This window comes from Caretta caretta, chromosome 4, assembly GCF_965140235.1.
Source record: "Caretta caretta isolate rCarCar2 chromosome 4, rCarCar1.hap1, whole genome shotgun sequence".
Taxonomy (NCBI): domain Eukaryota; kingdom Metazoa; phylum Chordata; order Testudines; family Cheloniidae; genus Caretta; species Caretta caretta.
The window spans coordinates 89,109,861-89,121,708 of NC_134209.1; the positions used below are offsets into that span (position 1 = coordinate 89,109,861).

The 11,848-nt window shown below is 41.6% G+C and overlaps 1 protein-coding gene across 36 annotated transcripts in view; it reads left to right on the forward strand.

The window, feature by feature from the left end:
* TENM3 (teneurin transmembrane protein 3) overlaps positions 1-11,848 on the forward strand; it is a 2,220,601-nt gene that overhangs the window by 1,757,950 nt on the left and 450,803 nt on the right. The window lies entirely within an intron of this gene.

The following is an 11,848-nucleotide window of genomic DNA, read 5'->3' on the forward strand; positions in this document are numbered from 1 at the left end:
ATCCCTTGGATTCTGATGCTGTATGCCCTGAGAAACTGACCATGATTGACAATGAGGAAAGGAGACATACAGTTCCCCATTCGGATGCAGGTCACTCAGGACTCTCTGTAAACTACGAGTCCCAGTCTGGCCCTGCTTTGCAGGGTCCAAAAAGTCTACATCGCATCATAACGCTTCCTTCAGTGATTCTCATCCATCCAGTGTCCTGACAGTCGGATGGCACACAGCATGATTATCCTTTTACTACGAAGAATCTGTTCTTGTCCTTGTCCTTGTTTTGCACACAGTTTTAATTTAGCTGTCATAACTTTAGGAATACACAAAATGTTCGACATATGCTAACCATTTTCCAGTTAATACAGTTGTTTTATCACAATCAGAGTAGCCTGCTGATCACATAGAATTCCACCCTCTGTAGGTTTGACAGACTCTGAACAAAGAATGGCTTTGCAGTGTTTCAAAAGGGTAGTGTCACTGTGTTTCTGGCTCCTGCTAAGTAGAGTTTTATGAAAAATCTGTGTAGTATCTACAGTATCTTCAGGAGACCTATTCAGGATGACACACAGGTGATGAGCTGTGACTTCTAATTTTTTTTGTGCCCTTTACACATTTGAGCATGAATACAAAAATTAAAAATAACTGGGCTGAATCTGAATTAATTCAAATAATCCCTCATCTGGCAACTGGGGAAAGTGCTGGTTGCAAGAGCAGTTTGAAATGACTGGTATTGTAGTGCATTTCAGGGACAACCATGATAAACATTTTATTATACGGACATAGACATACCCGGTGATTTACAAACAAATAAAAAGACATTTCTTCCCTGATGACCTTACTATCTACATTAGCTAAAAATATATTTAAAAAATTGATGGTTGGCAGGAGGAAAAAGTGTGAGAAAGGGGGAAAATAGAGTAACATATGGAATAATTTTTTTAGAGAAGAGGGTGGTGTTTTTCACTCAAAGCACTTCATGTTTTGTTTATTTCTCAGTTATATGTTATAACTCTTTTATTTAAAAAAAATAATTTAAATATCTTCATGTGGTGGATTATCAATGTGCATTCATGGAGAGAGTGGTGTTCTTGAAAGGATTTGGATGAAGCAAAGGTAGTTGCATAACAGCCAGCATGGAAGAAGGCAAGATGATCAGAATGGAAGGAGGTAAAGGGCAAAATTAGGAATGATACTGTCATGAAGTGAAGGGCTTATGAGAAGCAGGAAGATAAAATCAGAAATGCAGGCATGAGCAGAGTTTTGTGTGGAGTTTTGAGTATGAACCAAAGCAAGGTTTGATTTTTACCCGATGACCTCGGATCTGCCTGTTTCACACTGTCTCTGTCCCATTCTGCCACAGATCAGTGAAGGTATAAAAAGTAGCGCTCTCTTGATTTAAAAGAGGAGGAACTGCTGGCTGAACATTCTCCTTGAGGACTACTTAGCTTTGGAGTTGACTCCCTCCCTTGGTTCAAAATATCCTAAATTTTCCAACTTTAAAGACACACTCCAAAAACTTATATTTTACTGAGTTTCCTGAGCAGGGAAGAGTTGTCTGGGGAGAGTGAGGTTGTCTTTGCTTTTTAACGTATTTTGCTGCAATTAGTAGGTAGCTATTTCTGGAATATAGTGGAGTTTACCTTTTAGTTAAGTGTTGTCATTTTAAGTAAATATCTAAGTACAAATAAAGAGACGTTAGCCAGAGCAAAAATTGATAATCAAGGAGGCATGAGACCTCTCTATCTGTGGGTTTTTTGTTTTGTTTTTGTTTTGTTTTTGTACAGTGATCACCTGCTCTTTGTACAATCAGCATGTGTGATTTGAGGTTAACATGGCTGTGGATGTTTCTGGATATCTCCTGTAGACCAGGCTTGCTGTATACCTGTTACACAGTGGGTTGCCATTTTAAAAAAGCCAACATTTACTAATAGTATCTGAAATACTGCTATTTCCCTATACCTAGGACTTGTCCATACAAATACAGTATTTGTATGGACTTAACTATATTGGCTTAAAAACATACAGAAATAAGCTATACCTATATAAGCATATTTGTACTGGTATAACTGTGCATCCCCTAACCCTCTGGGGGTTGCACCTCTTTAACTACATCACTTTCTAGAGCAGTACAATTAAAGTGGTACATAAACCCTTATAATAAAAAACGGCTGCAGTATCTCACATCTCAGGGAACTACACAAAAATGAGGAGGTTAGTGAAACAGAAATTAAAAGGTACAGTGCCAAAAGTGAAATCCCTGCAAGCTGCATGGAAGCTTTTTAAAGACACCATAATAGAGGATCAACTTAAATGTATACCCCAAATTAAAAAACATAATGAAAGAACCAAAAACGAACCACCGTGGTTAAACAACAAACTAAAAGAAGCAGTGAGAGGCAAAAAGGCATCCTTTAAAAAGTGGAAGATAAATCCTAATGAGGAAAATAGAAAAGAGCATAAACTCTGGTAAATGAAGTGTAAAAATATAATTAGAAAGACCAAAAAAGAATTTGAAGAACAGCTAGCCAAAGACTCCAAAAGTAATAGCAAAAAGTTTTTAAATACATCAGAAGCAGATATTGAGAAGCAAGAAAACCTGCTAAACAACCAGTGAGGCCACTGGACGATCGAGATGCTAAAGGAGCACTCAAAGATGATCAGGCCATTGCGGAGAAATTAAATGAATTCTTTGAATCAGTCTTCACTGTCCCAAACTGAAGTGTCATTAGAGGAGGTTTTGGGACAAATTGATAAACTTAACAGTAATAAGTCTCCAGGACCTGGTGGTATTCACCCAAGAGTTCTGAAGGAATTCAAATGTGAAATTGCAGGACTACTAACTGTCATCTGTAACCTATCATTTAAATCAGCTTCTGTACCAAATGACTGGAGGATAGCTAATATGACACCAATTTTTAAAAAGGGTTCCAGAGGTGACCCTAGCAACTACAGGCCAGCAAGCCTCACTTCAGTACCAGGCAAATTGGTTGAAACTATCATAAAGAACAAAATTGTTAAGAACATAGATGAACATAATTTGTTGGGAAATAGTCAACATGGTTTTTGTAAAGGGAAATCATGCCTCACTAATTTACTAGAATTCTTTGAGGGGGTCAACAAGCATGCAGACAAAGGAGATCCAGTGGATATAGCGGATTTAGATTTTCAGAAAGCCTTTGACAAGGTCCCTCACCAAAGGCTCTTAAGCAAAATAAGCAGTCATGGGATAAGAGGGAAGGTTCTCTCATGGATTGATAACTGGTTAAAAGATAGGAACGAAAGGGTAGGAATAAATGGTCAGTTTTCAGAATGGAAAGAGGTAAATAGTGGTGTTCCCCAGGGCTCTGTACTGGGCCCAGTCCTATTTAACATATTCATAAATGATCTGGAAAAAGGGTAATCAGTGAGGTGGGAAAATTTGCAGATGATACAAAACTACTCAAGATAGTTAAGTCCCAGGCAGACTGCAAAGAGCTTCAAAAGGATCTCACAAAACTGGGTTACTGGACAACAAAATGGCAGATGTTGATAAATAAATGCAAAGTAACGCACATTGAAAAACATAATCCTAACTATACATATACAATGAATGATGAGGTCTAAATTAGCTGTTACCACTCAAGAAAGAGATCTTGGAGTCATTGTGGATAGTTCTCTGAAATCATCCACTCAATGTGCAGCAGCAGTCAAAAAAGCGAACAGAATGTTGGGAATCATCAAGAAAGGGATAGATAATAAGACAGAAAATATCATATTGCCTCTATATAAATCCATGGTAGGCCCACACCTTGAATACTGTGTGCAGATGTGGTCACCCCATCTCAAAAAGGATATATTGGAATTGGAAAAGGTTCAGAAAAGGGCAACAAAAATTATTAGGGGTATAGAACGGCTTCCTTATGAGGAGAGATTAATAAGACTGGGACTTTTCAGCTTGGAAAAGAGGCACCTAAGGGGAGATATGATAGAGGACTATAAAATCATGAGTGGTACAGATAAAGTAAATAAGGAAGTGTTATTTACTCCTCCTCATAACACAAGAACAAGGGGCCACCAAATGAAGTTAATAGGTAGCAGGTTTAAAACAAACAGAAGACAGTATTTTTTCATGCAACACACTGTCAACCTCTGGAATTCCTTGCCAGGGGATATTGTGAAGGCCAGTACTATAACGAGGTTCAAAAGGGAGCTAGATAGATTCATGAAAGCTAGGTCCATCAATGGCACTTAGCCAGGATGGGCAGGAATGGTGTCCCTAGCCTCTGATTGCCAGAAGCTGGGACTGGGTGACAGGGCATGGATCACTTGATGATAACCTGTCTGTTCATTCCCTTTGGGGCACCTGCCATTGGCCACTGTCAGAGGACAGGATACTGGTCTTGATGGACCTTTGGTATGACCCAGTATGGCGGTTCTTATGTTCTTATGACACTGTATGGTAAGTGTTGGCAAATCCTGACTTTATAACAAGAATTGCTGTAGGAGATTTTGTAATTAATGTCATGCTATTACTTTGATTTCCTTTTGCCTGGCTGAGTAAATTATCTCAACAGCCCCTAAATTAACTTGGTTGTGAATATCAATTTACAGGTAAATATTATATTTAATTATATAATATTAAATGCCACATCTCATCCCAGAGTAGACTACTTCTGGGATGTTTAAATTAGAAGAATAATACAGAATAAGAATCTCTATCAATACATTTTTTTAATAATTTTCTAACTTTTCCTAATTTTATCTCAAAATCACTTGATCTAGAATCTTCAAATTGATCTTGTTTTGCTGTTTTTTCTGATAAGTGCCTTTTGGTATTTCATGAAGTTAGTGGGGTAATTACAAAGATATATAAGGAGCTTCACATTAAGATTGTATGGGAAAGGGTAAGTTAGAAATTCATTGGAGCAGGACATAGGACACTTCCTTCTCTAATGAGCTCTCAATTAAAAAAGGCAGTGTCTAGGACTGGGTGGTGTTTTTGGTAGCCCCTGTATGAGCAGCAGAAACACACAGGGGCACCCATTCTTAGCTTTACCAATTCTTCCTTGGAATCAGTAGAGCAGTTGGGCCCAACAAAGCAGTTGGGCCAGCATTTCTGGAGGTCTCAGTAAACATAATTTTGATTCTTCCCACCTTGGAAGTAACAGTTGCACCTAAGGGTTAATGGTGCATGAGGTTTGTTTCCTGGCCACAGTCTGAATGAAATTTACCACTATCATATAATGTGGATGGTAGGACTGTGTGCATGTTATTTCCTATATTTCCTTATTCTGAAAAATGAAGGCGACTGCCGCCCCATTCTGGACATTGAGTTACTCAACAGGTTCATACAAAAAGTCACTCTCCCACTCATTATCTCTCCCCCATGGAGCCTGGTTTGTGGTTCTCTGTATGAAAGATGCATATTTCCACATTGACATTCACCCAGCTCATCAGAAGTTTCTCTGTTTTCTCTCTCATTCCTCTTATCAGTTCTATGTCCTCCCCTTTGGTATCACCATAGTTCCCTGCATATTCACAAAAGTCTTTGCTGCTGTCACAGCCCAGGTGCGACACCTTGGCCACTCCATGTTTCCATAGCTGGATGACTGGCTCCTCATTGCGACGTAACACAACCACCTCCTTTCAGTTATCCAGATTCTTCATGATCTCCTTGCCAACCTGGGCATTTGTATCTATGAAGAGAAATTAGTTCTCATCCCTGCCCAATGGATCACATTTATAGGGCTCTTTTGTGAGCCAAGCTTTCCTACTGGCAAACCGGTTTTCCACACTCACCTCTTGTGTCACAACATTATGCCACAAACCACATATTTGTATCCGCCAATGTCTTTCCCTCCTTGGCCATGTGGCAGCCTGTACCTCTGTAACGTCCCATGCCTACCTCCATATGCACTGCCTTCAGCTGTAGCTCAGGTCGATCTACAAACCTCAGACGCACCACTTTGGACATGTCTATCCTGCTCCCCCAGTTCATCCTAGCCTCCTTCCCGTGGAGGACCAACATGTCCAAAGTTTTTGTCAGCACCCCATTTACACCTCCCACTCCTGCACCACTCTCACTGTGGATGCCTCCCTCGCTGGTTGAGGTGCCCACCTGGATGATCACATGGCCCTGGGCTTCTGGATACCAGAAGAGGTTAGGAGGCACATCAACTCCTGGAATTGAGAACTGCCTGTCTTGCTTGTCGGGCATTTCTCCCCCTCATAAGATCACTGCTATCTGAAAACATGACAGAAGTTGTATATATCAACAAGCAAGGTGGTGCAGGTCGCCCTCTCTATGTGTGGAGGCCGTCCAACTCTGGAACTGGTGCATCAAGCACGATGTCACGCCACAGGCGGTTTATCTTCCAGGCAGCAACTCCCTAGCAGACATGCTCAGCAGATCCATCTCTGTGAATCATAAAATACACAATCCCAAGCTAAGCTCAGTCTTCCATTGGTGGGGCACCCCTTGCTGGGACCTCTTTGCGACCAGTGAGAACCACAAACTTCCCCCCTCTTCTGCTCTAGAAGGGCATTGGGAATTGACTCCCAGGGTGATGCACTATTCCTGCCCTGGACCAATGAAGTCCACCATGCCTCTCCATCCATTGCAAGTCCTGCACAAAATTCAACAGGCTCAAGCAGTGGTCTCACTGATAACCTTTTGGCCTTGCCAGTATTGGTTCATGGACGTCCTCCACCTCTCCGCTCGCCCCCTGATCTAACTCTGCACCCACCCCAACCCGGTCCCGCTCCACCTCATGGCTTGGTATTTGCATGGGGCTTGTGGGTAAACAGCATGCACCATCCCAGTGTGTGATGTCCTCACGCACAGCAGGAGGCCATCTACCAGACCCTGCTATCAGGCAAAATGGAAGCATTCCATCACCTGGGCACACCGCCACCATGACCCAATAGACTCCATAGTCATTCCTATCCTTCTGGACTATCTACTCCAACTTAAATTGTCGGGCCTCCCCCGCTCCTTCATTCCCCCCCCCCAATAGACAGTTCCTTCATCTTCATTCACCCAACCACCATATGCTTCCTCAAATGTTTGTACAGCGCTCTTCCACCAGTACAAATGCCTACGCCCTCTTGCGACCTGAATATTGCTCTTTCTACTGTTATTGAACTGCCCTTTGAACCCCTCACAGCCTGCTCTCTTTCCCACCTCTCCATGCAACTGATCTTCTTGGTGACTGTCACTTTGGTGAGACGCGTCAGTGAACTGGCAGCTGTGATGGCTGAGGTCCCCCCCGCCTGTTTTCTTAGACAGAATTTCCTTGCGCCTACACCCTAAATTCATTACCAAGGTGATCTCTGTGTTCCACTTCAATCAAAGCATCCACCTTCCCATCTTCTACCTCCCACGGGGCTAAAACTTTACATTCTCTCAATGTCTGCCTGGTCTCTTGTCTTTTACACTCAACCCACCCATGCCTTTTGAACTTCTCCAAGGCTCTTTGTCACCATTGCTGAATGTTGCAAGGGCTAAGCCCTCTCATAGAATCATAGAATATCAGGGTTGGAAGGGACCTCAGGAGGTCATCTAGTCCAACCCCCTGCTCAAAAGCAGGACCAGTCCCCAATTAAATCATCCCAGCCAGGGCTTTGTCAAGCCTGACCTTAAAAACTTCCAAGGAAGGAGATTCCACCACCTCCCTAGGCAACGCATTCCAGTGTTTCACCACCCTCCTAGTGAAAAAGTTTTTCCTAATATCCAACCTAAACCTCCCCCACTGCAACTTGAGACCATTACTCCTTGTTCTGTCCTCTTCTACCACTGAGAATAGTCTAGAACCATCCTCTCTGGAACACCTCTCAGGTAGTTGAAAGCAGCTATCAAATCCCCCCTCATTATTCTCTTCTGGAGACTAAACAATCCCAGTTCCCTCAGCCTCTCCTCATAAGTCATGTGTTCCAGACCCCTAATCATTTTTGTTGCCCTTCGCTGGACTCTTTCCAATTCTCCTCACAGCGCATCTCCAAATGGATCTCCTGGTGCATTGCTGAATGCTACACTCTCTCTCACAAACCGCTGCCCCCTGGAGTCATGGCTTACTCCACAGAGGCACATGCTACCACATTAGCCTCCCTCTGTCCACACCTTTATCGCTCACTACGCTATTGCCCCAGTAATGGTGGCAGATGCAACAGTCAGCTGTGCTGTCTTACACATTGTACTTTGTGAGTCCTTGTACCCATGTCCAGGCTGAGCACTGTTCTCTAATCACCCATGTTTGGAATCCATGTAGGGACCATCACTCGAAGAAGAAGGGGGTACTTACTGTAACTGGAGGTTTTTCGATGTGTGGTCCCAATTTGGATTCCAATACCTGCCCTCCATCCCCCCTGCTACGGATTCCACTGCTTAGTTTTAAGAGGGATACTGGAGTGGCGTCGACCCTCATGGCCTCTTGTAACCTCAGATGTGCTAATGCGGATGATGCACATACAGGTCAAGGGACACTACTAATAAAAACTGCCCTGGCTTACAAGCAAACAGAGCCATTTACAACCAATTGCCCTAGTTGATGGGAGCCATCAAGATTCCAAGCCACCGTTAATGGCCAACACTTTGCAGAGGTACAATAGGACTTCAAGTAATACTTCATATTTCTAGCTTCAGATACAAGAATGATACATTCATACAAATAGGAGGAACAAACTCAGTAAATTATAAGCTTTGTAATGGTAAGACCTTTGTAATGATAAGATAATCACAAGAGACCTTTTGCATAAAGCATATTCCAGTTACATTATATTCACATTCCAAGCATATTTTCATAAAGCATATCGAGTGCAACATCACACTGTAGTCCTGTTGATTATCTAAAGTATACAGGATAGAGCCTTGCTTTGCTGGGCCTGTTGCAATATATCTGAACAGAGTTCTCGTCTTGCTGACCTTAGATCTGGAGACAAAATTAATTTCTGATGTTAATTAAAAAACAGGTAAATTCCCAAACCAAAAATCTTAAATGAAAAGAGTTCAAGTGGAAAGTTATTTTAATTGAAGCCCAGCTAACGCTCAAAAAACCCCAAACCAAAACAACCGCCGCCCCCCTTAGTAATAAATTTTATTTACAGATGATTTACATTTTTTTAACCCAAAGTTTTAACAACATTGAGTTATACTATGGGATGTAGCCAGTTCTCAATTTAAACTGGGTGGGATGATAGTGAGTAATAAAAGATTACTGCTCAGGAGTAGCAGAACTCGTGTTATCAGACCCTGGATTTGTTAAACTGCGGCTTGAGTGTCCATACTCATTTGTATCCCCAGGTTAGGAATTGTTGAACCCTGGTTCCCATCTGTGGCTCCAGCATCTGCAATACATTACATGGGTCTGAGTCCAACCACCCGTATCCCAGACTTCCTAGTGCCTCCCAAAATGTTGCTGCTCTAGCTCTTTGTTACTCCAGCCTGGTAAAACTTGCCTGTCCTGAGGACAAAGAAAGTCTCCTTTCGGGACTGTGGGATACTTTTGGCAGACCCCCCAGAGCATGACTTCAGTGGGGCTGCATCTACACTGCAGAACAATAGGGCTTGTACCACCTTGACTCAGGTTTGGACCCTCCACCCTGGGTCCAAGCCCTGGGTTAGCACAATTTGTGTGTAGACGGAAGGGGTTTAGGCTTGCGCCTGAGTTCAAACCCTGGGCTTACATTGCGGTGTAGACATACCTTAGAGTTAATTTCCAGACTTTGTAATGTTTGGGTTTTTCAAAGATGTAGAATTTTTGTTCAGAATGCGTTACATTGTAGGTGAACTATATTGACAAACACAGTTCCATTGTTAACTTTTAAAATTAAGTGTTTTATTTAGGAAGTTTTACATAGGGGACAATAGTCCTCCTTTTGAAATTTCTGACAAAACTACCATTTAGTTCAGTGAATCAAGGATTGGTCCTCCAGTATGCAAAACCCTTGGCATAATATAAAATTTCCTTGTGGCATTGAAAGGATCGAAGATTCTGTGCTGTGATGGGAGAATGATGCAGCAATTCTGTGATCTCCCTTAAAAGGTATAGTGAAGCTTTGCTCTGGCTCCACTATGCACCTGTTAGTTGCAATTTTATAATGGAAAATATAATGGGAACTAAAAAATTGCCCCAGGCACGTACTGGTCATTTTGTAATTACATACCAAAAAATAAGCAAACTGGCAGTTGACAAATGGGCAGATGACGTGAGTTGCCTTTAATTGAGTCTCATAGAAAATGTGTATGTGTGTATCTATATAGACAGATTATGACTGCTCCAGCAAAATAGTCTCTGTAGTTGGGGAGAGGGCTCAAGGAATCTTTTCCACTCAACACGTCGGTGCAGGGACTGTTGTAATGTGGTTCTCTGAATGCAAAGAAGAGCATGGCTATAGTCTGGCCCTCTGTCAGATATTGCTAGCAGTTCCAATCTGCATTGGAGGGAGAATGCTGTACTCTTATTCTACAGGTATAGTAACTGGTGTGAGTGAGCGTGCCATCCCCCCTCCCACCTCCGTATCTGTAGAGATGGAGATGCATAGATTTGGAGATGACTAGATTGACTCTCTAAACATAACAGCCTTGGTCTTCTACCACGTTTGAGTCAATGGCAGAACTCCCATTGACCACTGTTTCAGAGGAGCAGCCGTGTTAGTCTGTATTCGCAAAAAGAAAAGGAGTACTTGTGGCACCTTAGAGACGAACAAATTTGTTTGAGCATGAGCTTTCATGAGCTACAGCTCAGTGCATCCGATGAAGTGAGCTGTAGCTCACGAAAGCTTATGCTCAAATAAATTTGGTCGTTTCTAAGGTGCCACAAGTACTCCTTTTCTTATTGACCACTGTGACTCTGTTTCCAGTCATCAGTACTCAGGCAATGCATCTCTTTTTCTCTTTTCCCCTCTCCTCAAAGCACCATTCAGGCTCTTATCTTTTATATACAATTTGTGGGTCTCATATAAAATGTGTAGTTTACAATGTGTATGATATAGTGTGCCAAAATTTACCAAAGGATGGCAAACTCCATATTCACGCTACATATCTAAGTGCCTAACTTTAGACATCCACATTTGAAATGTTAGCCTGTATACATAATATGTCAAACAAGCAAAAGCTGCATACATAGCCCCATCTCCTCTAGTATATTTACTTAAATGTTAATGACTAAATAATAAGTGTTGTCACACATACTAGATTTACCTGCAACAATGACACAATTACTATTATTTTTTAATTTGCTTATATGATCAGTTTTTGTGAAAGCTGAAACCACATAAAACTGCATTTGGTGTGACTATATTTAAACTGGTAGCACACACCATTGAGGTGTGCAGATCAGAACCTTCATGCAGTTCACTCACCACTATGGATATTCTGCTGTTATATTTACCTTCCTTCCCCCATCCTCCACCTTCCTGAAATTTACTCCTGACATTTATTCACAACTGCATAAGTACCATTTGATTTTGTGGCTAACTGTAGCAACTGGTTTTCATTATTTATGTGTGTCATTGTCAGAATCCATTTACGATTCTGACTGAGATAAAATGGCTTGCAATAACTGATACGATCACAGCAATAAAGTAATTAGCTGGCACATTTAAAACTGTCAAGGTCCAAGCGACATTAACTGTTTTAGCATTTCAGGAAATATGCTATCTTCTGCGCCCACAAAACTTCTGATTTCTAATCTTTCCTTTCTTATTACGTTATCTACTTTTATAGTCTTATTGTTAAACATATACTTTTGATGTTCAAAAGAAATATGACTATTTTAAGGGAAATTAAGATGTCTGTCCAACTACAGCTACCAAAAGTACTCCATGCACTTATCAGCACAGCCAAATGTTTCCCTTGCTCTTAGAGCTTGGAGAC